Here is a 27,261-nt window from a genome sequence, read left to right as displayed (position 1 = left end):
ACAGAACATTCAGCTCCAGCCTTCTCCCCAAATTCACCTGATGGTTTTTATTCCAGCTGCTACATCCTCTACATCAGCTTCCATAAGATGAGTTCATAGCCCATTGGCACCATGCCCTACCTTCCCATCACCTTGGACACAACCGCTGGCCTAAGCTGTTTCAAAGAAACATTGCTAGTTACTGCAAAAAGACAGAACTACCTGGCTGTGCTGCCGGTGTGCCTCTAAGTCTGGTGAACCACCTATAAGCAAAAGATATATCAATTTTTATCATCGGAGCTCAGTCATTCTAAATAGCTGTTCTTTGCTTTTGCAGTCAAGTCTTGTAGTTGCAGAAGAAATGCTTGCTTTTGAGATCACTTACAAAATTGGAGAAGGAACTACAACTTTTTAATAGTTTCATCCCTATTTAATTCTATACGGAATTGAACTGACGTAAATGACTTTATAGTCTTTGGCCATTCATGGCTTCTCTAATTTGTAGCATTTTCAATGTATCTGATCTGTAACTTTATCAGAATGTAATTCTGATCTGTCAGAGATCCGAATTTAGGGCAAAGTGAGGTAATTATAAGTGCAATCAGGCTCTAATGTCCTGTGAAGGGATCTGTAGGACAGCCAATGACAGGACTGCCCCGTTTGTATCCCTGTGCTCCTGTAATGCAGGAGTTCAGCCCTGCCAACAGGGTTCAACTCTGTGGAGCTATTTGAGATATTATTAGTTCCTATCCAGGGGGGGTTATGACATTCTATTGTTTGAGGGAAATGCAGATATGGCAAATAAATTCCTGCACTCAATTTATAAAAACATTTTCCTTTAGACTTTGTATCCTTTCTTTAAAAGTAATACCAACTGGGCATTTCAGTTCCTTTTAATTGCTATATTTTTGTGTGATCCTAGTGCACAGGCAAAAATCTTTGCTTTTTTTCACTGCATGGCCATATTTAACAAGGCTTTCTCCCTACAAGTGACACCTTTCAAACAGCTGTAATACTGTCGGCTGTATTTCTTCTGTGCTCTTACGTAAACAGTACCTAGCTTTTAAAACTTGTACTATTCTTTCATTCTGGCAGAAGTTGTTTTCTTCACAGTCTTTTCATTATGTTTAAGTCATTGAACTCTCAGTCCTACAAAAACTAAAATTGCACAAAGGCCAAGCAAAGCAAGAGCGCTGATTTGCCATTGGCAGTGGGGAGGGTGAATATTTTCATTGGTACTGGATTCATGGCACAAAGTCAATAACAAAGCAATATTTATAGAACTTGGAGATGATTGTAAACATACTTCAAAAAAATTTCTCTTCAGCAGCATTGAAAATGTAATAATCACTGATCACAAGTGCTTGAGTTATTTTTTCTGTTCTTGTAGCCAGGCGGTCTTATGGTACTGTTCTTGCTGTTTCCATTCCTATATTAATATAATTTTGCTGCAAACAATAAACATAGCAGGAAACCGAATAATCAGGCATGTTGGTAAAGTGCAGACTCCAACAGTTAGCAATGTTCAATACAAGGTTCAGCTTAGCTCTGAATCTTTGAAATACCATCCATGATGCATGTTTAGTGCTTCTGCATCTTATACGCTTTTTGTTTTAATGAAAGTGTTCCAATAAAAGATGATCTGTATGGTCTTTTGGGGCACAAAACCTACCACCTTGTTTGTTCAGTGCCTGTCCACATCCATCACCAGAACTTTAAGGTGGTGCTGTGTTGGAATTAATACCTAGTTTAACTCTTGTGCTCTCTGGTAGAGCTAGTTCAGTGGCCAGGCAAGAAGAGTCTTATTACTAAGGTGCCACAACTTAGCAGAGAAGGCTGAACACAGACCAGTTAGCTGCACACCAGAGCACCCAACACTAAAAAGGAGCTGTTTACACAACACCCAGAGACCTTCCTGGAATGCATACCAAAAATATGGATGGATATAGCCGTTATCTGGTTTACCCAGCTGTAGAAACTTCTGCTTTGCAGTGAGGAACGGACTTGGGCAATTAGAGAGGGATGGAGCTGTAGTTGGCTTGAACAAGTCTCCCCCACCCGCACCCCACGAGTCAAGGATTTAGTCAGAAATGGAAAAAAAAAGTAGTAAGATTAGGATTTTTATCTGAAAGCTGAGCCTTAGTTAAATTGTGCTAGGGACAGCATTGTTCTGCCCTCCCACGGAGAGATGCTGTGAGCTCACTACCTGGTAAAGCTGTCTGTTGTGGAGGAGAGACTCGGGTACTGGCAAGTCAAACTAAATGAAAAATCATCTGAACTATGCATGTGGAATGTGGTGCAAGTATATATTTCTCCCCTGTCTTCTCAGACAAGATCAGCTAGTGATGTATTTCAACGAAAAACAATGAGGCATTTGGAGATACTTCAAACATCTGTGTCACAGCTGGTGACTTCAAAATAAAGGACCAGCTTAGGGACACATCCAGAAGTGGCAGCAAGGAATCAAACTCAAAATAGCAAGCTCATTTCAGATAAGATCCAGTTTATGGCAAAGCAGCCAAATATAGGGAGGACATAGTCTTATCACGAGCAGTAAGCCAGCTCCCAGTGGCCAACATGAAACTCTGAAGGGCAGAAAGGCACTGTAGAAGATGCGGGGGACAACTTGCTCCGGTGATGCATCCCACCCTATTGAGACAATTGTTAAGGGAGCCTGTAGCTTCCTGGTGGTCACAGAAGTGTGACAAGATACAAGATTCTCAGTATAATACCAATACTTCTGCACCAAGCAAATTTTTTTGTAAGAGGAGTATGTCTCATATGGGGTAGAGGTCTGCTTTCAAATGCACCATGAACTCTGTCAGCAGGACAAAGCAATGCCAAAAGTGAAAAGGAATTACTAACTATTGGAATTGTATCACAGCAAATCTACCAGTAAACATGTGGGGCACTGACTGATGTGATGTGTTAGCAAAAATACTATAAAGCATATTGCTTTTTTAAATTGCACATATCTTGAAACCCAGCATGCAGTGAAACAATGCAAAGTCAGTAGCTATCAGGGCTGTAACTGCAGTCTGAAAGCCATGCTGAGACACAGGGAGGAGTAAGATACAGCTGTAATAAACATCTGAGATGGGACTACACAACTGGGATAAGGGATAGATAGCAGACTTTTATATTAGAAGAATCACAGGAGCAGCAAGTGCTACCTGTACAGAAAACAGTTAGAGTCGACACCTTCCTGCTCTGAGACACAGATTGCATCCAGAAGCTTGTAAGATCAGTTCACAGTAAGATGATTGTAAGGTGTGCATGGCAACTCAAGATTGAGACCTGTATGGCAATTTCCTACAGGTTCTGCTTGCAGATGGAGGCTGAGAGAGGGGTAAGGACTAACAGGGGACTTTTTTTGAGGTGTTATTGAGTATGATAGGTTTAAGTATACAAACGAGAAATCTGTATTATGGTACTTCATAATTAATTTTGTACAATCAGAAGTCCTCCAAAGTCTATCACATGAGCAGACTTTGGTTTGCAGTCCTTACGGTTGGGAGAGTATCTAATAGAGAGAGAGTTCTGGTCTTAACTTTTGTGCCTCCCTGGTTTACCCACATGTCACAGCTGGTCAGAAGCATGGAAAGAGAGACTTTTCCTGAATCCCAGGTTGGGACCTAAGCCACCAGGCAACACTGCAGACACCGTGATATTTTCTGATATTGTCATGATGCTTTATGGTGTGATTTTCCTACAGGATAAGCCAACATAACTAATTGCATAATGGTTTGTGTTCAGACTTGAAGTTATCAAATGCCCACGTTGCCCTTTCACATGGAGATTTCTAAACAACGGTGCCCATGCTGAGAGCTGTCTTCAAAATGGAACCTTCCTCATTTATCAAATCCTTATTCCTCGATACAGTTTGTTAAATTAGATTATCTGTCACTATTTCACACACACTCTCAGTCCACGTGTTCTTTAATCCAGGTCATGAGGAGTGGTAAATTCTTCTATGTTCAGGTTCATTTTATTCCTGTTTTATTATATAATTTATGAATTATAGTAGTCGGGACAGATCTTCCATGCCATAGCCTCAAAATGTGATTGATGAGCTACATGGCACCTGCAAAACTCACCTTTATCAGTTGTTGTCAGCACTGTTCTCATTTGCTATTTGTCTTATTTCCTTAGCCCTGACCTTGAAGGCTGTTCACAACTGTTGATTTGCATAGGAGGTAAACCAGTCCTCCCCATGGGAATATAGCCACAGCCACCAAGAGAGCAAAAAAATCCTATTGTGTTTTGGTTGGAATTGTTTCTTCAAGATATACTGTCTTTCTATAGAAGACCTGATACAGTGCAGTTGTCTATGTATAGATTCTTTTATAAGTAGGATCAGCATGCATAGAATCAGTTTAGTAGTAAATATAACTCACCTAGAAGAGAGAAATAGCTTAATTTAGCCAAATATTTTGACTCTGTCAGTGGCTAGTTGTCAATGCTGAGGGGTGAGAGATGTCCAAGATCATCACAATAGCTAACAATTCCTATTTAGTTTGGGTATCACTTTGTTCTCCTCATTAGAGTTCAGCAGCTTCATGTATTTTGTTTTAACATGCATATCAGCGTGGGGGCTTAGTGACCGAATACTGCTGCCGAAATGAGTGAGTCTAGTCAAAGCCTGAAGGCAAGCAAGGAGTACTGCAGGGTCATGGCTTTAGGCAAGGATGTCCAAATCAGGCCAGACCGGATTCAGCTTGTGAGGCAGTTTTTTTTGGCCTCTAGAAATGTTAGCTGGCTGGTTGGAAGGCAAACAACAGAGAGGATTTTGCTCTGCATGCAAAAGCAGATAATACCTGGCAGGTTGTTAAGTGCTGTATTTTACCTCATGGATGTGGTTGTCTTGGTCTGACCCTCCCGAGGCAGCTGGGATTAAGGTGGCGTACGAGCGAGAGGGTTTAACTGACCTGGCCAGTCAAACACGAGTCTCGAAAACAACCACACCTGCATGATCTTCAGCAATTTGGGACTATTCAGTTTTATCTCAGTGCTTGACAAAATAGCACATTCTTCTTCCAGTGGATCAGTCAGCTCTACGTAGGATTGTTGTCCCTTAAAAGTGATTTGTCCAGATTGTTCCTTACTACCATGCTGCTGCTTGTTTTTTCCTCTCATTTTAAACTTGTGTAATTCAAAGTAGAATTTGGTCCTATATATAAATCTTGTGCTTGACAAAATAACAAAGAAGCATTAACAAAAGGCAATAGTAATTGCAGCATACCCATACTAATTGGTAGGTAGAGTTACAATATACCGTATGTAGCTAAGCTATAGCGGAGCTATAGAATTTCTTCTTGACATTACCTGTCTATTACATGCAAATAAAACTCCACCACAAGAATTCTCATGCTGGCAAATCAGACGTGGGGAAGCTCAAAATGCTTACAACATGACGGCCAGCCCTTCCTTCTTTTCTCAGTGTTTTCACCTCCATCTCTGTCTCCTCAGCCAGTGAGCCCTTGTTCCCTCTCTTTGTCACACCCGTTATCTTCCACCTCCAGATCCGTTCTCAGTTGTTGGACTGCCTGTTGGGGCTGCACACGGGATGTACGCAGGGGAGTCAAGAGAGCTGCTGCCCTCCTGCTGGCAAGTGATTTTCTTTGCAGCCCACCTTGGAAGAAAGAGTGCTAGCAGGTAAAGACTGAGAAATTGAGCTGGCTTAATCAAAACCCAAGAAATGAAAACTGGGAAAAAGCTAGTGCAAGAGGCACATTAGTGATAGGGTCTCCAGTGCTTTTGCTTATTGCATAGGGAGGTACTCAAATATGAAAAAAATAAGAAAATGGTTTTTTAAATGTAATTTTATTTGCCATAGTGGAAAGGGATGGCTGGCTGTAGTCTCTTCTCTTTACTGATTGCGTGACTGGGCTAAATTTGTCCAACCACTGCAGACAGAACCTATAGAAACTCAAAAGGGCTGAACAACAGAGAAATGATACAGATCCCTAGATCATCCCAAAGACCTGCACCCAAACCCTACAAAGCAGGTCACATTCAGATAATAAGGCTGCTGGTTTCACGAGGTGCACTGAAAGCACAGCCACCCTTTCTGCTCTGCCTCATGACGCAGTTTTCCAGTGCTGTTACCCAGACAAACTCTCAGTGACGTTATTGACCACTTTTCTCAGTAAGTGTTGTTGAGGACTTGGACCTGTTTACCTCAGGACTTGGAGTTCTCAGGAGTTACCATATTCTGTTGCCATATTATGGTAAAAAAAAAAAACAAACCCACGTGACTGTTTCTCACAGTCTTTGGCAAAAAGTCCTTTCCCAGCTTTGGCAGGCCATGCTGAAGGAAGCCTCCATCAGCTTTTTGAAGACTTTGTCCCAGAGAAAGGACTTGGTACCTCGATTTTCAGGTTTAGAGCAAAATTTGTCTAAGACTTTGGCTATTTGAAGTTTTGGTCCCTGACTTAGCACACTGTTTCTAGTCATTGAAGTACTGACATATTTGAATCCTTTTTGGTTTTTACGAAACTCCATGGCTTTTCTGAATTCAGCTTTTAACATCTGAGAAAGCAGCTCACAGAAGTCAAAGATAAGCTGCCATTTGACTTCAAAGAGCCAGGTATCAGACCTTCATTTGTCTGGCTGTTTATCAGGAGGAAACTCTTAATTTCTGAGCACAGGAAAATTTTTGAAAATAAACAACACAAGTGGGAGAAGAAAACCAAATCTTTTAAAAATATTTAGATCTGGACTATGACATAAAATACAGTTTGTATTTTAACATTTGTAATAGCATTTTGTGTTGAGGTGAGAAATTTTGACTTCACTAATGCTGACATTCTCATTATGCCTCCCTGTGTTTTATCTTAATCACTTGGTGTATCATAATGCTGATTAATTTGTCTCCTCAAGGATCTCTTTCATATTAAAGTTCTGCCTGTTTTTTTCAAACACTGCACAAAGAAACAATAATTAATTGCATTAATAACATTTTTTAGGTTCCTATACTTTATCTCACACTCAGACTTTGCCATCAAGTCTGCTGCATAATGCACTGCTGTGATTTTAAGATTATAATAATCCATGTATTTTGTAAGTGGGCTTCCCTATTCTGCTTGTGTTTATAATGCACATTTAGGTTTTGCAGTTTATGATCAAATTCACAACCAAACTGAGTTCTCAGTGTAGTTCATCTGAATGTGTTGCTTTGATGGACTGAAGCAAGGTACAGTACAGAAGAAATGCATTTACTGTGGCCATGCTTTATGCTTCTTATGTAGCAGGTTAACACATGATGGACAAAATCCTGAGCTGATACACCAGCTAAATCAGAATTACCTAGGCACAGTGGTGGAAATACTTATTCCCACGCATGACTCTCTTCATACAAGTAGTCCTTTACGGAGCTGCTTGTAGCTGGGTGAACATAAGTTCACAGGAATAGAGTACTCCATGTGGGATCAGACCGTAGAACTCCATATTTACACTGAGTTTAAGTGTTTGACAGTTACAAGTTATTTTGTGTGCGATCGGGATGTATACCTGCCTGTCTCGGAATTCTACGAAACAGTTCAAAGCAAGGAAATCTTAATTCAGTTATCGCTTCCCATAAAGTAAGCCAAGCTGATGCCCTAGGCCTGTCAGCATCACAGAAGGAGAAAAGAAAAATGTTTTGCCATAATTGAGGTGTCCTTCAATAGCAGTCATTCGGAAGTGGATGTATCTTTGTGAGCATTAGAGTATAATGCTACCCATTGGGTGTCAGCCTCGGACAATTAGTAAGCAAAAGCAATCACCAGAAGGCAAAAAAGAAAAGGGATTAAAAAGAATTAAATGAGGCAAAAGAAATTCAATAATTTCCATTTGTAAGGAAAGGATATAATAAGGCAGTGATGCACTGCAGATTTATCTCTGGAGTAAAATCAGTCTTTATAAATATACAATGCCTTCCTTTACCATCCTGCGGTATCCTTCACTATACGGATCTCAATCACACAATTCAGGGGTAAACTTGTGACATCAGGCTGTAGAAAGAGTGGCATTCACATTGATACTAAGCAGAGGTAATTTATCTTCATACAACTGGTTAGTGGCCCTTAAGAATTTTCTATTAGCGACAAATCCTGTGTATAAAAAGATGAAATTGTGCATACAGTAACGGCCAACCAGTTATATCTTTCCAAAGAGAATAGCAGCTACTGACTCTAATATCATGAGAAGGCATCAGCAATTCCTATAGGCAGCCAGTTTAAAAAATAAACCTAAGTCCATAAAACGATAGATAAATAAAACCAGTATTAACGTAATTTAACAACTGTTCACTTTTCTATGATCAGTCAAGCAAAAAGGCTTCTGCCCTGGAGATTTAAATGTACCTCTGGGCGTTTGAGTATTCCACTCTCACGCTGCAATCACAAGCAGCAAAACCAACAGAAAGGCACATTCTCTTGCAGTCTAATATGATACAGTTCCCTATCTCTTAGCTGTGCTGCTTGAGATCACGGCATGAAGAATTGTGGACCAATGGATATAGAAACAATCCATTAAAACAGCAGGATTGCCTTCGTCAGAATGCTATCTTGAGATCTTTTATCAAGGTATAGCATAGTTCTGCATTTAGAAAGGGTGGCTGATGGATAACGTTAACCCACAGAAAGAAAAAGCCAAGCAGGAAAAATAAGATTAGGAATAAACATTTTGCAGTGGACCACATCCTGCTTCCAGACAGATCAGTTGCTGCTCGCTGCGGCATCCTTGAGTATCAGTAATGGTGCTTAGCTCTCCGAAGCCAAGTGCTTCCAGTCCAAACTTTTTAAAGTCATGTCTTTTTGGTTTGTTTTGTTTTTTCTTAGGGGATGGAATAAATTAGTGAAAATGCATGGAAGTCTGATTCAAGCAGCAGCATTGGCATTTGATTCAAATACATTATGGGGACTAGACGTTTGGTTGTTGGGGGGGGACTTTTTACATTTCCACAGGACATGTTGCTAAATAGCCTGGGCATGAGAACAAAGCAGCTGCAAAATAAATGAGGCAGAGATAAAGCTAAAACCTGGCCTTACTGGGAAAGAAGTGCAAAGAGATCTTGCCAAGACCAGACACAAAGAAAGGAGGACTGGCAACCTGGAAAAAGAGACTTGGAAAGAATAATTTGTTTGGGATACAATGAAGAGGGAAGGATTATTGTAGAGAGACATGTAGATCTGGGGAAAGGAGAGACAGAAGCAAACGTACCATAACAGAACCTAATTTAGCATGTCGATCCAAATGTGGAAGATGCTGAAAAGAAAAGAGCTTAGAGAGAGTTTTCAAATACTGTGTTTTAACACCTTCAAGAGTGGAAGTTGAATTGCTAAAAATCATATAAATCATAAATACCTGTCATTAGTTTCATGCTTGTAATACACAGGTTATCTGTAAAAAGGAAAAAAAAAAATTAAGCATCTGTGCAGATCATGTGGATTAATAACAGGAAAAGAAGTTTTACTCCAGACCTCCCAGTAGCTTTTTTCCCACTGACCGCACAGGACTGTCTGTACTTAGCATTAACTACTAGCTCCCTCTAGTATGCAACACCAGGGAAAACTCTGCTAATATAAGTTTAATTACTTCTTTCTTTAAGCCATAGTTTTCAAAGAGATTTTTGAAAGCTAGATGTTGAACTAAAAAAGGAATTTGAAAACCTTTTTTTTAGGTTTCAAGTTGGAAAAGAACACTCAAAAGAGATTATTTTAAGAGTAAAGAATAATTACAGCTGGTTTAGTATGTAAGGTGTGATGCCATGTACAGTGTGAAAACAAATTCAGACACTGTACACATCATAAAATCATCAGGGCATATAAAAATGTCCTAGAAACCAGCAGCCAGGGAACCACAGAAATCTGAAACTATGGCAACTCAGTGTAGGAAGAAGCATTCATTGGAGAGACAGAGTGAGAGATTAAAAACAATAGCCCCTAAATCTCTATATCAGCTTGGGTCCTCATTTTCTCAGCAGCTTAAACCTTTTCAGCTTCCCAAGTAGAATTCTTTTTCTGCAGCTTTCAGAACAGCTGTCCACGTAGTTATTTTGAGGAAAACTTAGTGGTTTCCAACAATACAGTTGCCTGGGAGGGCAACTTTGCCAGTGTGCTCTTGTATGCACCAATTTGTGAAATGAAGAGACAAAGAATAATTTGCTGAAAGCATAAAAAGTGCAGAGAAAGAAATGGGAACATATCAACTTCTCCCCTTTCAGGATGTTTCCAGCCCTTGCCGTTTCAGGAGGATTATGGTTTGCAGTCTGTGGGGCCAGTTTGCACCGCTGAGATTGGCTTTGTTGCGTTGCAGAGTTCAGCCGTTGTAGTGCAGCAAATAGGGGTCAGCAGAGAAATGGGATGTGGTCTGAAAATTTAAAACCAGTCAGGAATTTTACATGGCTGATTGGTTTTTTTTCTTCTCTGAATCCATTTCAGCTGCCTGTGTTCTAGTTTAATCCAGCGCCTGGACAGAATCCTAACTAGGTTGGTTTCCTTTTGTTTTACAGGAATATAAAGTAATATAGATTTTTGGCTCCATGTCTCTCTAAAGGGCACATGAATGTATATTACAGACTCAGCTGAGAGGATTTTCTGTAGGTTTGGATATATGAGTATGTATCTAAATGAGAGACTGCTATGCTTATATTAGTTCAGCCAGTGGACCAAGATCTTTTTCTGGGTCAGTAAGAATATTGTATTTTTATTTTTCTTTTAATCATGTTTTTGCACAGCTAACACTCCTCTTTCATGATATATTATCTTCAAATTCTTCATTTTCTTTCTGTAGCCATTTTCAGTACTTAGTGAATGCAAACTGCAGCTTATTTCAGAGGATAGATAATTTCAGATACTCCATGTTGCAGGATTCAAAGCCCCACGTGTATTTGCTCAGATGCCTTGCACCAGCTCTACTCCCATTTGCACGTACCGCTTCATAGTAGGTAGCTAAACAGTGTACCCATGGCCTGAAAGTAAAGACATACATGGATGTTTGATAATATTTTCAGAAGGTATGGTCTTATTTGACCTAAATTGTAGGAGTATTGTGGTGTTCCTCTTTATGTGTGGATACGTTCCAGCAGTGAATGATATTTCTATACCTTCTATACCTATCCAGAAAACTAAACTCTAACCTTATTGAAGCCACTGGTCCATGATGCCCCCCAAATTCTATTTAAACATCACAGTGCAGCAGCGCCAATGTACTTCAACTCAGAAAGAAGCCACTAGAAGCTCTGCATAAAGAGCATTTGGCCGATGTGGTCCTTTGTTTGAAACCCTTCTTAAAATTCTGTAGATGAAGAAGCTCTGTCTACATATCATCCTAAGCAAGGAGAATTGCCAAAAAAAAATCTGATGCTATAGCTTATTTATCTTCTTGCTTGAAACACTAGAGGTATTTATGTGTGGCTTAGAAAGGTGCATTCATGATCTATAGCACTTAGCTGTCAGCTTTTCAGATGTGTTCGAATATTCCATCTACTTTCCCGATAAGTTAGGGGAACATTAATGGAGTTTTGCTAATTTTTAAGTATGACAGTTACATGAACTGTTTTGTCTATAAATTTTAAATATGTGAGTTTAGAGTAACTTATGCTCTTCTAAAGAGCTTGTATCTAGCAGTTTCACTGTGCATGTGTCATAGCATAAGATCCAGTATCCTGTGTAGTGTTTTGACGTGTATAAATGCCATTCCTGATGGATACGCTCCCAGCCATGGTCATCTCTGCATTGCCTTCCAGTGGGGAACCAACAGGGAGGGCACAGAGCTGACAGCTCCTCTCGCAGAGGTCAGGCTCCGAAGTGGAAGCCTGCAGGGAAGGAAAGCATGCTCCGCTACAGAACGGCCTTGTATTTCAGTGGGTGCTCTCAAAACCCACTGCAATTACTGGGGGTGTTGGGCAGCACGTAGCAGAAATTACTGTGCTGGGGGCTTACTGGTGGCAGGCAATCAAGGCTCAGACAGTACCACCTAAGGGGGAAATGAACCGTAAAAGAGTGAATATCACTGAACTCAAAAGACATGTTACGAGCTTACTGTGAAAGGTGGGCAACCAGCTGAAAAGGCATAAATCCAAGTGATGAATGTACTTGTATGTTGGAGGAAAGCAAGCAGAAGACTGGCAGAAAGATTGTCATGACCGTATTGGGTCAGAGCGAGCATCCACTTTGTATGATCCATATTCATTGACAGCCTGCACACAAAAACAGCTAGGCAAACTGAGTCACAGATTCCTGATGTTATGCTGTAGTAGTTTTCTGGGCAGAACTCAGTCGTGTAGTATGTGCTTCAAGAGCCCACCTATGCTTTCTTTAAAAAGTGAGCTGCTCTGATAATCGTCTTCAAAGACAAATGCATTGAATCAAGTGGCATTCTCTGACAACGTAGGGTTAATTCCCACCTATATATGAGTATGTGAAAAGCCAAAGGCTCATTAAACTTTAATAAATTAGAGAAAGTTGAAAGGAGTCTTGTTGTGGTTTTACTTTTATTTTTAGATGAGCTCCCTGAATATAGAAAAGACTCTAATGACAGTCCTGTGAATAGGATTTTTGGGACTTGATTATGAAAATCATTGCTTTACTCTGAAGAAAGAGAGCAGCTTCCAAGGCATTGTGTTTTCCTGCGCACTTGCACTCCAAGCAGTGGTGTGAGACCATCTTATTATTTCATACAGGTTAAAAACAAACTTCTGATGTTAACAACTTTCAGTCCTTCTCCCCCTCAATTGCTGCTGCACTGCCCTGAAGCAGGAAAGCTCTGTAGTCTGTTAATAAGTCTCCCTTACCAAGGAAAGTAATGCTTTTATTTTTAGACTGTCAAAAATTGGCTGCTTTGTGCAGGTTGTCTAATGAAGGTGGAGTACAATCCCTGATCACCTCTATTCAGAGGTGTTTATATAGAGTTTAACCAGCAATAATTCAAAGCCCTCCTGATATAATTAGAAAAGTGCTGGCTGAGCGTAGGTGTGTGCTGCAGTTTTCAAAGATATCTAGAGCCCTCATAATCTCAGCCTACTTGGATGAAGAAAGAAGCTTTTGATGGAAGGCATATTCACAAAATATACAATATAGGAGGTCTCAAGAAACTTGGTATTTTTTCATCTAAGCCTTCTACAATTCTTGTTTCTTTTGGAGCATGCAGATTAAAAGAAGTCTTATTACTAAGTACCAGCCAGGCACAATTCTCAGCGACGGAACAGACTGGCTTTTTGGAAGTCAAAATACATTTCTCAGAAATCCCAGATTGAGATACAGCAACAATCTCTGAGATCACTTTTTTCCCCCTATCAAAATAAGTAATAGTATTGAATCAGGTAAAAATGAAAGCTTTCTAAGACACTGCAAGCTTTGGAAATCCTTTCTTTAAGCCTTTTTAAACCCCGCTGCATATCTTGCATTGATTTTCCCACATATATTCATATTCAGTTTTAATTTTATTTTGCTTTCACTAAAGTCAGCAAATCCCTTAATTACCTTGCTGCTTATAACTGTCCACAACTGTCTGTCTTGATTTGAATGAGGTTTACTGCAAGGGGGAAAAATCTAAAAAACACAGTGGAGTAGCAAAGGACAGGTTTGGCTGTGCAGTGTCACCTTTGAAGTTGAACATAGAACTTCACTTAGGTGTGGCCGAATAAGAGAACTTTAAGAGGAGTAGCCAATGTTGCAAGTTGTACTGTGCATGCTGTCTGTACTTGCAAGCTGCTTCCATGAAAGGAATTTCCAGAAAAATTGCCTTGTTCTTGGACAGTGGCATTTGGGGTTCTGCGTTAAATGAATTTTTCATGCCATCTTCTGAATGCCACCATGACACACTGAACCACAGCTTCTCTCATGAAAATCAGAGAAAGAGAGAAGCCACTAAGTAAGTCATGGTTTTCATTTTAGGGCACTCTGGTTTAGATTTGAACCAAAGTTCAAGGCGATATAATATATTTCATTAATATTTCATTGTCAGTTTGTGAACTAGCACATCTTTCTTGGGAGGGTAATTCTTAAACGCTTCCTTTATGCAGGGTGGGAAAGGAAAGGGGAAGAATCAGCTTTGCTAATGCACAGAGCAGAGTGCCCCAAATGAGAGCTCCCCAGAGTCCACAGGCGAAGGGTCCCATAAATATCTTCTCACATTTCAGTTAACAGAAGTTTTATCATTCGGTGCAAGGGATTTAAAGACAGAGATTTCATTAAGTTTAATAGGGGTTTGTCTTTTATATAAACAATGCAGCTCTGCAGGTTTCGGCCCTCAGACACTGGGGTAGTCATGTCAGGTTTTAGTGGCCAGAACCAGCAATTACAAGGGCCAGCTCTTTAATGAAGCACTTTGGAGTCTGGTCCAAGGGAGGGCAAGACCGGTCAGCAGGTAACTCTACAAGTAAAATACCAGGTAGTTCCCAAGGGCACATGAAACTTCTGCTGTTCCGTTTGTCCTGGGTTTCTTACTGTTATTGATTCGGCGGGCTCTGACATGCCTGCTTGCGCTGTAGACTAACCTGTGCGGAAGTTTGACTGGTGAGTGAAAGCCACTTTTCGGCAGTAGATGTCTACTAAAATTAATGGTGAAGTATAGTTTATTAGCCTGGCACAAATAATATATATGCGTCGAAATCTTTGTAAGTACATACTCATAATGCAGCCTTACGCATAATACACATTTTTTTACAACAAAGTTAACATAAAAATTGTATTGTATGTCCCTGAACAGCAGCTGGGTCATTATGGAATAGCTTTTGAAATGGAAAAGGTCGGAGAAATAGCCAGCTGCTTCCTCATCCTGCCTGTGCTTTCACTCTGGACTAAATTATTATTTCACTAATTAATAATCTGCATGCAGATTAAAATGATTACAATATATATTGCATGACAATAAAACAGTGACAGCAGATTATGCTTCAGTATGCATAACAGCTTAGGTCTCTAAACAGAAGATGTTTTCTAACACTCAATTCATGTCCTTCTGCTGATGATTAAACCCTCACTGATTTTGTTTTTATTAGTCCTCAGTCATTATTGTTCTTTTATCGCTATGGGGTCTTTAGAATTAGCCACAATGGCTCAGAAGCATGGTTGCTGCTGCATTCCTTTATTAAATCAGGTTACCTCTCTAGTTGTCAGGGACTAAAATCAAACCCCATTGTTATAATGTTCCACAACCTTTTAAATATTGATTATTATGACTGTGTAGAGCTGCTGAAAATTTATTTTTGTCTAGACTAGTTCAGAATGGGAAAAACTTCCATGACAATGCAGCTGCTGCTTTCTGCTTGGAAAGAACAGCCTGGCTTATTCTCCTTGCAGCCCTGGTGTCCCAGGGGCTCCTACCTGCCCTCTGGAGCCTCTGCGAGGTAAAACTCTGCTACCTGCTAACTGCCTGAGATGAACAAGCCGAAACTCTAATTTTTAATGGTTTCGAGTTTTGCTTGGTTTGCACTGGATTGCAAAAAGGGCAGTTCTATAGGAGTCTTGAAAAAGAGTCATTTAGGGAGGTTTTTAAGGGCTCCTGTGTGACTGCTGGAAGCGTAGCTGCCATCAGTGCTGCAGGTGAATGATGTCTGACTCTGTACTAGGGAAAGGCAGACTGGACTAGTAGCTACTTGCTCAAGATCATACAGTAAGTCAGCGGCAGAGATGACAAACCAAACACAGTGAAATGCTCGAATTGCATGCGATGAGGTTGCTTAATTGTCTAAGTAGTCATTGGCTTCTCCGAATGCGACAGGAAATAGATTTTCTGACATTTCTTTCCTATCCTTGGGCTTAATTATCTAAATAAAACCTGTCTTGGCTGTTCTCACCATTAACTAAGAAGAATACAGGTCAAGCGATATAACTAAATCTGTCAGTTCCATCCTTCTGCAGAGTGGGGGTTCATTTATATTTAGGCATCCCTGAGAAAAAAATCTAAAATAATTGAAAGATAAAATCATTGTGCTCAGTTAAGGAACTCTCTTCATATGGCTTGTCCTTGCTACTTTATCTTGCTTCTCAGGCACATCGTAAGTCTTTGTTTCAAAGTATTTCCAAAGCTGTTTAGAATTGTTGAATGGAACAAATTAGGTAAATGGAAAAAATTTATATTAATACCTCCTTCCTGCCTTTCTGATGGGAGCCTTAAGAGGAGCATTGGCGTTTGAAAGCTTCACCTGTACCCTGAACGGTTCACTGGAGGAAGTTACAGAAAGCCCAAGGACTGCAGAGTCACCTACAAAGGAGGTCTGGGGTGTAAGGCCAGGGAAGTAGGACAACTGCTGACTTCTGCTCCTCAGGTTTCTAGCCAGGACTGCTCTTCTATTACAGGATTTGTCATATATCCAATTAAAAGTCTCTCTGCAGAGTGCTTAGCCATGAATGCAGGAACATATTTTCCTTTCAAAATTCCCTTTCTGCTTCAGCAACACTTATAATCCAATTTTCACCAGCAGAGATGAATCATGTCCCTCACCAACACATTTACAGTGGATGGAGAAGAGCAATCACACATATTGATTTCCTTTCCTTCCTCTCTGTTCATGTTTTTTACTGAGAGTGCTACAAGTAACTCAGCTTCTGTTTCTCTTTCCTGCTGCTAGTTCTAGCGTCAGGTAAATAATAAATATCTTCAGGAGAGTTTGTAGGAAGAAGATGGCTCAAGTAGCCGTTGTGTGCTAGGTATTAACGGCTCATTGTTTGCTCCCTTTGTTGCAAGCCAGAGACAGGCAATGGCAGAAGACAGGGAAAAGCCTCTGCTCCTTTCTCTTCCCCTCAGTTCCTCTCCTATGGGTAGTTACATGGCTATGAAGTGGCTTGCTTCCCATCGCAGGGAAGCGTGTGTCCAGGAAGAAGGCAGACCATTGACTCCAATCCCCTTCCCTGGGGGGCTTTGGAGACAGCGCCGATATTTGCTGCCCTTCACTCAAAAATAACAAACATGAATAAATGAAAGAGGCTGGCTCAGAAGGACGGGCTGTAAGATGGCTGTCTCTGGCTTCAAAGCTGGAAATCCCATTATTCCAACTGATTTACATGGTGGATGAATTTGACCTGCTGACTCATACGCTGTGATGTTTCTGCAGAAATGATTTTCAGAGAATACAGCCCTTGCAGACAACATGCAATAGCCCTATTACTGTCACAACTCAGAAATAATAGATGTCTCTTAAAGAAGAATAGAGTTTGCACAGAACTTCGTTACTGTTTTTGAATATGTATTTATTCTGTTTTGTGCATCAACAAAAAAAGTTGGTTCAAAGTTGTCAGTAAGTCTTTTGTTCAAAAGTAAACATGAATAGGTATCATCTCACGTAATGCATGCATCTGATTTGTCCTACTTTCACTGTTTATCTGTTCCAAAATCAGCTTTGTTTCGTGCTAGGAGGATCCCCAGCACTCCTGTTTCTCTCGCACTTTCCTCTGCTTCTGGCAAAGCCAAAGGGATGCTCTGCTCTCTAACAAGGAGGAAAAAAGTCAAGGACGAGGTCCCTTGGGAATTGGAGGCAGGGAAGGCTGGGTGCCTGGGTGTGTGTGTGGGGCCGGGCTGCCCACGGGGCTGGGGTAGCTCCGATGGCCCTGCCTGCCCCCGTCTGCATCCCGAAACTGCAGAGCTGGTTTGTCCTGTGCTGGGTGAGAGATGAGAAACCTTTGCAGAGGGGCTATGTTGCCTGTACACCTGCTTGTTACTGCTCTTTGTGGACTCACCAGTCCAAGTGAGGGCTAAATTGGGCCTCCCTGCACTTTGTCTTATTTTGCCGCGTTGACGTGCCCTCAGTTTACAAGTGTCATGACTTTTACAAAACACAGAAGATTTACTTCTCTTCTGCTCTTTCTGTGTCAGTATTCGAGGTATATCTCCCTAGGCTCCAATATATAAAACACTGAGAGATGGGGATTTCAAGAGTGCAATTCAGAGCACTTAAATTAGCTCCTGCTCTGAATTACCCTCTGAAGCTGCCTGTCTCTTTCTATTGATTACAGAAAGTGCTTACAGAGACCAGTCTTCTGTGCCTAAAATTAGCCTTTGTGAAGACCCTTCTGTGTATTTCTTATTGCAACCTATACTGGAATGGTAGCATATAATAATTTCATTGATTATTACATTCTCTACCATGCTTCACTTGATATTGAAACCCTATACGAACATGAATGATTTGAGTCTTTCAGTGCCCATGTGGTGTAAATAAGGATTATTAAGCCTATATTAGGACATGGCAGAACTCTTTGTTGCTGGCTTTAATATATGCAGTGAATCAGAGCAGTGTTAGAAATCCAACCAATGCAATAAAATAGATTTCTGATAAGTCAAAGTAAAGGAAAAGAAGTCACCTCATAGGAAGGTAGCAACCAACTTATTAATTGAGAAAATCTTCAACTGAATCATCCCTCTATGTCCTCTCATTTCTCACTGCTGCAGTTCTTTTCCTGGTGAACAGTTTCCTCCAGCCTAGCCAGGACTCACAGATTTTGCTAGATATTTTTGAGCAGTGCAGGCTGGGAACGCTTTTCCAAATGTGTCTGTTTATTATGATTCTGCAAAACAAAAACAGCAAAAGCAACTTTGGACCCAAATGAAAAATTAGAGTTAACTATTAGGCTCTCATTCACTGTTATTTGCAAGGCATTAGACCCTTATCATGCTGCGTTCATTATGTGATCCAGAAAGATTTAATTCAGCACTAGCTGGGTGCTTGGAGTCCTCTGCATCCCCCGCTTCTTGTGAGGGTGTGACATTCACTTTCCTTCCCATCCTCAGGTGACAGGTATGCAGAGCCATCAGCCAGCTGCCAGAAAAGCTTTGGGGGGTTTCATATTGAGTATTTTTAATAAAAAATGCTAGAGAAAAACATTATTCTGACTTCACGTTTCACAGCCATTTGAAGTTGTTTTGATATACCCTAGTGTCAGAAGCTTCTTTTCAACGTGGATGATGGGGACTGAGAATGGGCAGTGCAAAATGACAGAGGAAGAAAGAGAGGATACAGTTCGTTACTATTTTTTGTTGTTCAACTGACAGAGCCGGTTATGAAAGGGGTATAAATGATTACAGCCAGAGAAAAGACGTCTGTAAATGGTAATTTGCTTTTTAAGGGCACAGGCAATATAATTTGGATCACAAGAGGGAGAAATTACTTAGGAGCTGTGGAAACAAACCCGAATAACATTTACATTCCCTGCTTTATTTTTCCTTCCCTTTTTTTCATCTTTTCTCAGAATTATTCCTTACTTGCTTTTCCCCTCCAGACATTACAGGGTTTTGATTTTCCTCCCACTACTTTCTTTAAACTGCCTAATGGTAAAAAGCCTGCAGAATATTTCCACCAAACCCCTTTGATTTCATTAATGGAAAAACTATACCTTAAATTAAATATTTCACTAGCCTGCAAATTAAAAAAAATGACCTGCAGGAGTTGCCAGTTGAGCATTGCCAAGCAGGAATAATGGGGGCTATTTCATAGGTCAAAACTTGCCTCAGACTTGGATGAATTTAGAGTTTCAAGTAAAAGAAGGATGAGTGGTTGACCTCAGAATCAAGTAATAGTTAGGTTTTTTATGGGAATTTGCAAAACTTATGTCTACCTTTTGGTTTTCTTCGTGTTTCCTCTGTATTTCTTCATGTCCACTGTTTAAGTAAAAAAAGGGGTAGGATAGTGTTTATCTTTCAGTGCCATGTGACAGACTGAAATTCTTCCAGTTTTGATTTTTACAAGGGATTTTTTTTGTGGAAAAATGCGTGTTTTCCTGGAAAATTTGAATGTTTTACAAGAAAATTAAGGTGCGGTGGTATAAGACTGTATCTGCAGGGAAACAGAGATTATTAATTTCTTGAACATGGTGGTTTTCAGCAGCCGTAATCTGGTGAAAAACAATTTCCCTATGAAACATCAACATTTTCTGAAAAGAAAAAAAGAAAACTATCAGAGGTACTGTAGCCAAGACCATTGTTAGAATGGCCTAATATGTAGGGGACAGGATGGGACAGCTCTGTCCTTCGTTGTGAACAAACTTTGCCAGAGGAAAGTATAAGTAATTGAGGATTGCCAATCCTTTCAATGGCTATTTAATAATAGTGACCTATACCCTGTATTCAGATAGGTGGTGTTCTTTAAATAATCATTCAAGTATTAATTCAGGCAAATAGCAATTATTGCAACTATCCTTGGTATAGTACTGTGCTAGATTGTATGTACCGTAGAAGAAAAGAGCAAATGTTGAGTGTATGAGAAATTATAGTCATGTCACCAAGAATGACAGGTTCATTCAAAACAACATTTAATGAATTTTTTTTTCCGTAATTTTTGTTTAATTCACAGCACTGTAGATCTTTATGGATGTTTTTAAGTTGCTTAAATCATTGATATGACTTTTATAATGATGTCTACATTGATTGTTTCCCCCTAATTCGTCATGCTTCACTTCTGCTGAATCCCTTTAACTTGTCTAACTGATGCTCTCTTTATATTACAGCTTGTGCAATACCAGAACACAGTACACTGTCAACCGCTCTGCTTAGTTTTAGAAAAGGTAGCAAATAATCACACTGAGGAATAGCGTGGTTCTGACTTGATTACTATTGTAATCAATGTGAAGTATTACTTTGACTTTAGTGTCTGTTGGAGCAACTGCTATTTATTTCTTTTTATTTTCTTGAGCAGAGAAAAGAGAACAGCTTTTAACATATGTCTCTGAGCTACCACACAGTTCCAACTCCAATATATACACAGAGAAGACATATGGTTAAAAAAAAAAAGTTCTTTTTCTTCTAAGAAATCCAAAAAGAAAACTCTCTATTTAAAAAGAGAAATTATACTTTTACCATATGTCTTCTTGTGTGTATGTTGAGAATAAGGCTGAAAGACACCTTGTACCAGATGTGTTAAACTCTTCTTCTTCAAAAAAATGCCAAACCCAAAGCACACTTTAAAAGGTATAATTTTAACCTGCGTATCTTCTGGATGTGTGTGTGCCACTGTTGTTATGGTAGTTTATGAAGCTTTGAATGCTAACAGTGCATTGCAGTAGGAGGATAGATGTTGGTACAGGTTCATTATAAGGTTTTGTTGATGTAGGCAAGGAAACAGAAGTGTGTGCTGTTGACCTTTTGTGGGTTTCTTGCTAGCTTTGAGAAGACTATTACAGAAAGAAAACTACATAACCTTTGCCAACATTAAACAAAGTAAAACACCTTAGTGTAACTGAAAAATCAGGGAGGGTGTTGCTATTTGCTTTTGACCACAAAAGTCTCGGGGAGGTGGCAGGTGTTCGGAAAGGCAACTCATGAATACTGTGCGGTTCTAAACAATGACAGTGATGGCTGCGGTGTTATTCACAGGAGATGTAACCTGATCTTGGAAAATTAATTACTGTCAACCCAGCATTACACTCTATTTCCTGCATGATTAGGACCCCACTGGAAGTGATACTAATCATTTTTGTATCTCATTTAGAAAGCTAAAAAATATCATGACATGGTTTTAGAGCATCCCAGTCTAGCTACATGCAAGAAGGAAAATTTAATAGAAAACTATTATCAGCAAAGTAATCCATTCATAAATGGTCTGTCAGGTTTTGATGAATTTCTGGTGATAATCAAGTCACATTTTCTGCATTTGCAGTTGCTTGTATTCAGTTTAGGCTTTTATTATTGAATATGTTTTGTTTCTTTCTGGAATGGAGGAAGCGCTGGGGAGTATTTCGCTGGATGTCTGAAGACTGACAAATGCAGCCATTTCATACACAGTGGGATCCCTGGCAAGGCTTTGATCCCAATATATCAAGAATCAAGAGACAGTGGACCAAATCCATCTCTAGCACAAACTTCATTGGATTCCCACTGACTTACACTAAGGATCAATTTGATGCACGGTTCTTGACAGGTCTGAGTTATCTCTGTTTATGGTTTGAAGGGATGATACACAGTAATTCCGTGTGCAAATCACAGACAGTAACTTTAAGAGCTTGACAGTCACTGCAAAACAGTTGCTGTGCTGCAGTCACTCAGCTGAACTGAATATGTTAAAACAATGTTATTGCAAGACATGACAAAATGTAATGGTAAATCCTGTCTGACAAAGAGGATGGGTGGTTTTATTAAGGCTCAAGACTGGGTGTGAGGAGTTCTCGTTTCTCTTTCTGGCACTAGCATATGTCATGAGATGCTCTGAAACGGCTGTTCCGTACGTAGGCGGGTAGGTAGTTAACATACCAGTAGATGGTGCTCAAAAATAAGCAGCATTACACGTAGAGTTTCTAAAACCGGGGCACCGCCGTGCACAGTAAATGGCTTCCCTTGTTTCCCTCTTACCATAGACTTCATACGGGAGCTGGAAGGCAGTTGATCTTCAGTAGGCACTAGTCTTGCATTTCAGCAGCTTGGGTTCAGGTCTTCTCTACAGCCATCCCATGTGGCCCTGGGCACATTGCTTATGCCTAGGTTCATCTCATGTAGCTGAGATACCTGAACTGTGAGTACCTTGCTAAGTAGCAAAAGGAAAGAGAAAGGCAATTCTACTGCAGGCCAAGCACTTGGTTGCAGGACTCTCAGCCGTCCCAAGGATGAATCTGTTCTACTCTGCTGACCGGGAGGAGTGTTCAGGCTCCCAACCTGACACTCAGCATCGAGCTGCAGTTAAGTACACCTCTGCCCTTTTGGTTGTACATCAGTTCTGCATCTGTAAAATGAGACTATGACATCCTTAACTGCATAGGGCTGTTGTAAAGATGAGTTGATGAAAGACTGAGGTGCACCAGTAATGCATTCTCCATGCTGGCTTGGGCGAGATTTTCATGGTTCTGTATGTGAGTTGCCTTGCAAGCAAAATGGCAATGCTAACACAGTATCTAAAGGGAGGTTCCTCTGTAGCCTTAAGCTGCACTAAGCTCCTGGAGTGGGAGATATCACAGAAGAAAAATATGTATTTCATTAGCAGTAAAATTTCTCCCTGCTACTGAAATTTTTGAATAGTAAAGTAGTCCCTTTGTCACAGAAAGGTCTTGTTAACAGAAGCTCTTTTCAATAGCGGGGTCTTTATTAAATTGGAACTTGGAACCATTTAGAACCAAGAATGTAATTTGTATTTCACAACACCAATGTTTACTATTAAGTATACAGCTTATACAAGTAATGGACGTAGTCACATAACTTCCATTATATCAGGAACTTCAAGGCAGTCAAGTTGCAAGAGCTCAGAAACTCATGACATACTTCAGACAGAGACCAGACCATTAGCACACAAGGGAGCTACACATTCATTACAGCTGAAAACACATCCCATTACACCTTCTTTGGCCTTTCTTTCCCAATGTTCTCCAGCCCCAGTCATGCATAAAGCACCCTGTGGTACTGACAGCTCTTAGACATGCTAACACCAGATTTTTGACTAATTCCCAGCCACAGACATAGAAGATGTCAGTCAATAAGAGCTTGAAACATGGTTTGAAAAGCTTGCATTCACAGCTATGATTGGGTACTAATGAGTAGCAGAGTAAGGTTTGTAACCAACAAAATGGTTGCTTACATAATTAATGTAATGGTTAGCGGTTGGTTCCTGTATTTTTCTAGTCATTCCAGCACATGACATGTCATATAATGGAATATTAGTATGCCCAACTTAGAGAAAATCTTTCAAAGCAAGTATGTGTTCTTCAGCTTACACAGCAGGCGTTTGATCAAAAATATTCTCGCAACCATTGACAGCTGTATATTTCCAGAAAGCAGACTTGCTCTTATTTTTTGTAAGTTTAAGATAAAGCTGACAAAGAGAATTCTGTGTTAAGAGTATGAAAAAAGAGCAATTCATATTATGAAAAAAAACCAAACTTCTAGCAGAAACTGTAATCCAATTTTAGTTTAAATTTAAAAAATAATCTGTCATCATAAACACAGTATGGTGCTTATTTCTAATAACAAAATAGTCAGAAAATATATTCTAGAATAATATATGTGTTTAGTGTCCCATCTAAGCTCTCATACATCTTCAATGATAGCTTGTAATAAGCACCAATCAATATAGTCTGAATATGGATATTTGCTTAGATTAAATATACTCTTTAAAAACAGAAAGTATGTTTGGAAGCATGGGGAGTTTGGATAACTCATAACCAGGGGATATTAAATTAAATCAAGAAAGACTGCAAGTAGAAGATGTTCTAAGTAAATGACATTTAATAATCATTCTTATCAATTCAGGAACAGAGGCTAGATATGCTGCATAAATTATTTGCTCCACTTGTTCTAGTTAAAACATTGGTTTGAGTGAATATTCTACAGCCTGCAAATGCACAGAGCTGCAGCTGAGCTCCGTCAGACAGCAGTCACCCCCAAACATCCAGTCTTTGTATTGCTGTGCCACTCCTTGTGTCCATTTCTCATCTGATTAATGGCCCTTCAGAAGTGGAGAGCCGCTGTTTCAAGAAGAAACCACAAGTCCTTTCTCCAGCAGCCACAGCTCTATCTGGCAGCGGGGAGCCGGGAGCCTGGGCTCTCCCACAGTGAGGGAGAGCCTGGTCTCAGCCTGGCGTTGAGAGAAAGGAAGAGGAGGGGTGGAGGAGGAGGTCTTTCTCCTGGAGACACCTGGATGCCACAGTTCCTGAAAGAGGGCACAGCAGCGGCAGTTTGGGAACTGCTTGTGATTTCCATTGCTGTTTCAGGCTAACCAGATCTCCAGCACATTGCTGGATTCCACCAGGCTTTGAGGTGTGTGTTTTTTTAACTCGCACCCTTGGCATCTGATGTCAAGATTTCCTTAACATCTTAATTAATTTTGCTGCTAGGAGGAGCTTTGCTCACTAGCTCTAGAGGTTTTCAGCAACTTTACTACACCATACATTTCTGATAACGTTTCAGGTGTAGGAAAAATGAGTGCATAGATGGCAGAGCATAATGTATGGTAGGAAAAACTGATCACTGTGATCGTATCTAGCCACTTGAGACAGAGAGCTACTTAACTTCAGAGGGCACTTTGTAAAGACTCAGTGGGCTATACAAGTTACGGGATTCTGTTGATAATTAAGGAACTGCTAGGAGCAATTATGACATCTCTACTTAGTTTTTCTTTTTTTTTTTTTTTAACACAGTATTACGTATTTTTGCTGCAGCCCACTTTCTGAGATGTTCTTGCTTGCCTCTATGACTCTACAACACACCAGCGCACATTGCCTTGTATGTTCACAACTGTTTGATGACTTGAAGGAGGAAAAGAGGGTGTAGATGCTAAGGAGACTGATTTAGAGATGGAGATCAGGACCTGTGCTGAGTTCCTCAATTCACTGAGGTTTGCAGAGATTATAGTTGGAGGTATTTTTTTCAGTGGCAGCACCAATTTCCGTAATTGCTGATCCCCGTGGCTCATTTCAAAACCCACTGCAGCAAATCTCCATTTCTTCTGGCAGGCTCTTTGTCAGCTGCTGCTGTTCCTAATCCAGTTCACTGTGTAGAAGCCCTGGTGTTAGCCCAGCGGAGAGTGCCATGCCAGGGTGGGATGGCCTGGCTGGGAGGAACCGTCAAAATGCAGGGGCCCAGGGCTCCCCATGCCACCTCCTCCGGCCACCCCAGCTGGCAACAGAGCTGCCTGCGGAATTCATACTGCTGTGCTCCATCACACCCCTCCTGCTCCTGCCACATCCACATACCTGGAAACAGACAGGTTTTTCCAGTTGCTATGATAGGGAAAGCCTCCCCACACCTGAACAGGGATGTTAAGAGTCCCTTCCCATTGCTGCAGCCCTTTTACAGAGGCACCAGAGAAAGGGTAATGTCTCCATTGGATTCTGGTTTGAACTGAGCCAGGTCTGCTCCACGTGATCTTTCCAATTGCTATTACGAACGGAAGGAAGGGAGCTCTGAGAATTGATTTAATAAACTTTGTTCTGATATTGGTTTATTGACAGAGTACTCTATAATTCTTTCACTTTATAATGACACGGTCAAATTATTACATGGCCTATGATGATATAGAATTTGAAGTGAAACCTAGGGAAGATGTTTTTAAATCTGTCTTTATCAAAACCAATTACCTTTATTTTGGGCAACATTGTAGAAATTGGAAGCAGAAAAGTAGCACAATTACTAAAAAGAGAAATTTAGTTCTTAGTGAGAAATGTAAGTCAATTAACCTTTTCTTCCAATTATTGTATATTTGTAACCTCCTGTTTGCTGAGGTAAGCACAGCTTCTCACTTTTGACTCTTGGTGGAACTGGCATTGGTTTGATTGCAGCTACAGAGCTCAATCAGGAGCTGCAATTAATATCCCCAGGTGTGATTATAGCATCTCTTTTGCTTGGACATTCGACAGATTTCTAATGTTTTCCAAGTTTTTTATGGATAGGGAGAAAGGAGAGGCCTTATAATTTTCACTTCTCAAAATAACTGTGCAACATACAGTCACTTTGGTTGGAAAATTAGTTTGGGTTTCTTTGGAACTTTATATTTTGAAATCTAACTTCAGATAAACTCCAAGCACAACACAGGAAAACCTACTACTCATCAAACCCAAAGAAAATTACAAATAGCTTGTAGTACTTTAAATGAGTCTGGATTCTCTTGAAAGGTTCATGAACTTGGGGAGCTTAGCACAGAATATAATACGTAGTTTTCACTTGACTCCTGAATCGTTGTCTGGGTGAAGTTATTAGCTGGAGAGCAGAGCAGGTACCCATCTATGCAAACAGGAATTCAAGTCAACACATTGTTGATATGTTTGCTTTTATCTGGCTTCATACTTTTAAGTTTCATCTGAGAGCATAAGATCATAGTAATTAAGGCTGTAAAGCACTTCATGAGATCAGCTGTCTGCTTGCCCACGCTGAGGTAGGATCAAATATATCCTCAGCTTTCCCAAAAGATGCTTCTTTTACCTGTTTTTAAAACTTCCAGAGACATTTCTTCTTCTTCTTGCATCTTGCATAAACCTCAATTTAATTCACCCCAGAATGACATTTGCCTTTTTTGGCAACAGTGACATGTTGATACACATGCAGTTTGTGGTAAAACAGCTCCTTTTCTGCAGTATTTTTGCCTAGCCAGTAATTTCCTATTTTGTACACGTGCATTTGATTTCTCCTTACTAAATGTAGCACTTTGCACTTGTCTATTGACTTTCATCCTATTGATCTTGGTCCATTTCTCTAGCTATCCAGAGCATTTTGAATCCTGATCTCCAGTGAAGTGGTGCAGACTCCCAGTCCGTAACCATCCCTGCATCTTATAAGGTACCCTGATTTGTCCTCAAAGAAATGAACCACGTTGTTCTGTGAGGAGTCAGGCTAACGAAGCCTGCTTTCCTATGGACTTTTGTTCCAGATCCAACTAATCAGAATACTCCC

This window comes from Nipponia nippon, unplaced genomic scaffold (genome assembly GCF_047370975.1).
Source record: "Nipponia nippon isolate SJK-2023a ecotype South Korea unplaced genomic scaffold, ASM4737097v1 scaffold_18, whole genome shotgun sequence".
Classification (NCBI taxonomy): domain Eukaryota; kingdom Metazoa; phylum Chordata; class Aves; order Pelecaniformes; family Threskiornithidae; genus Nipponia; species Nipponia nippon.
This window is presented reverse-complemented; position numbering follows the sequence as displayed.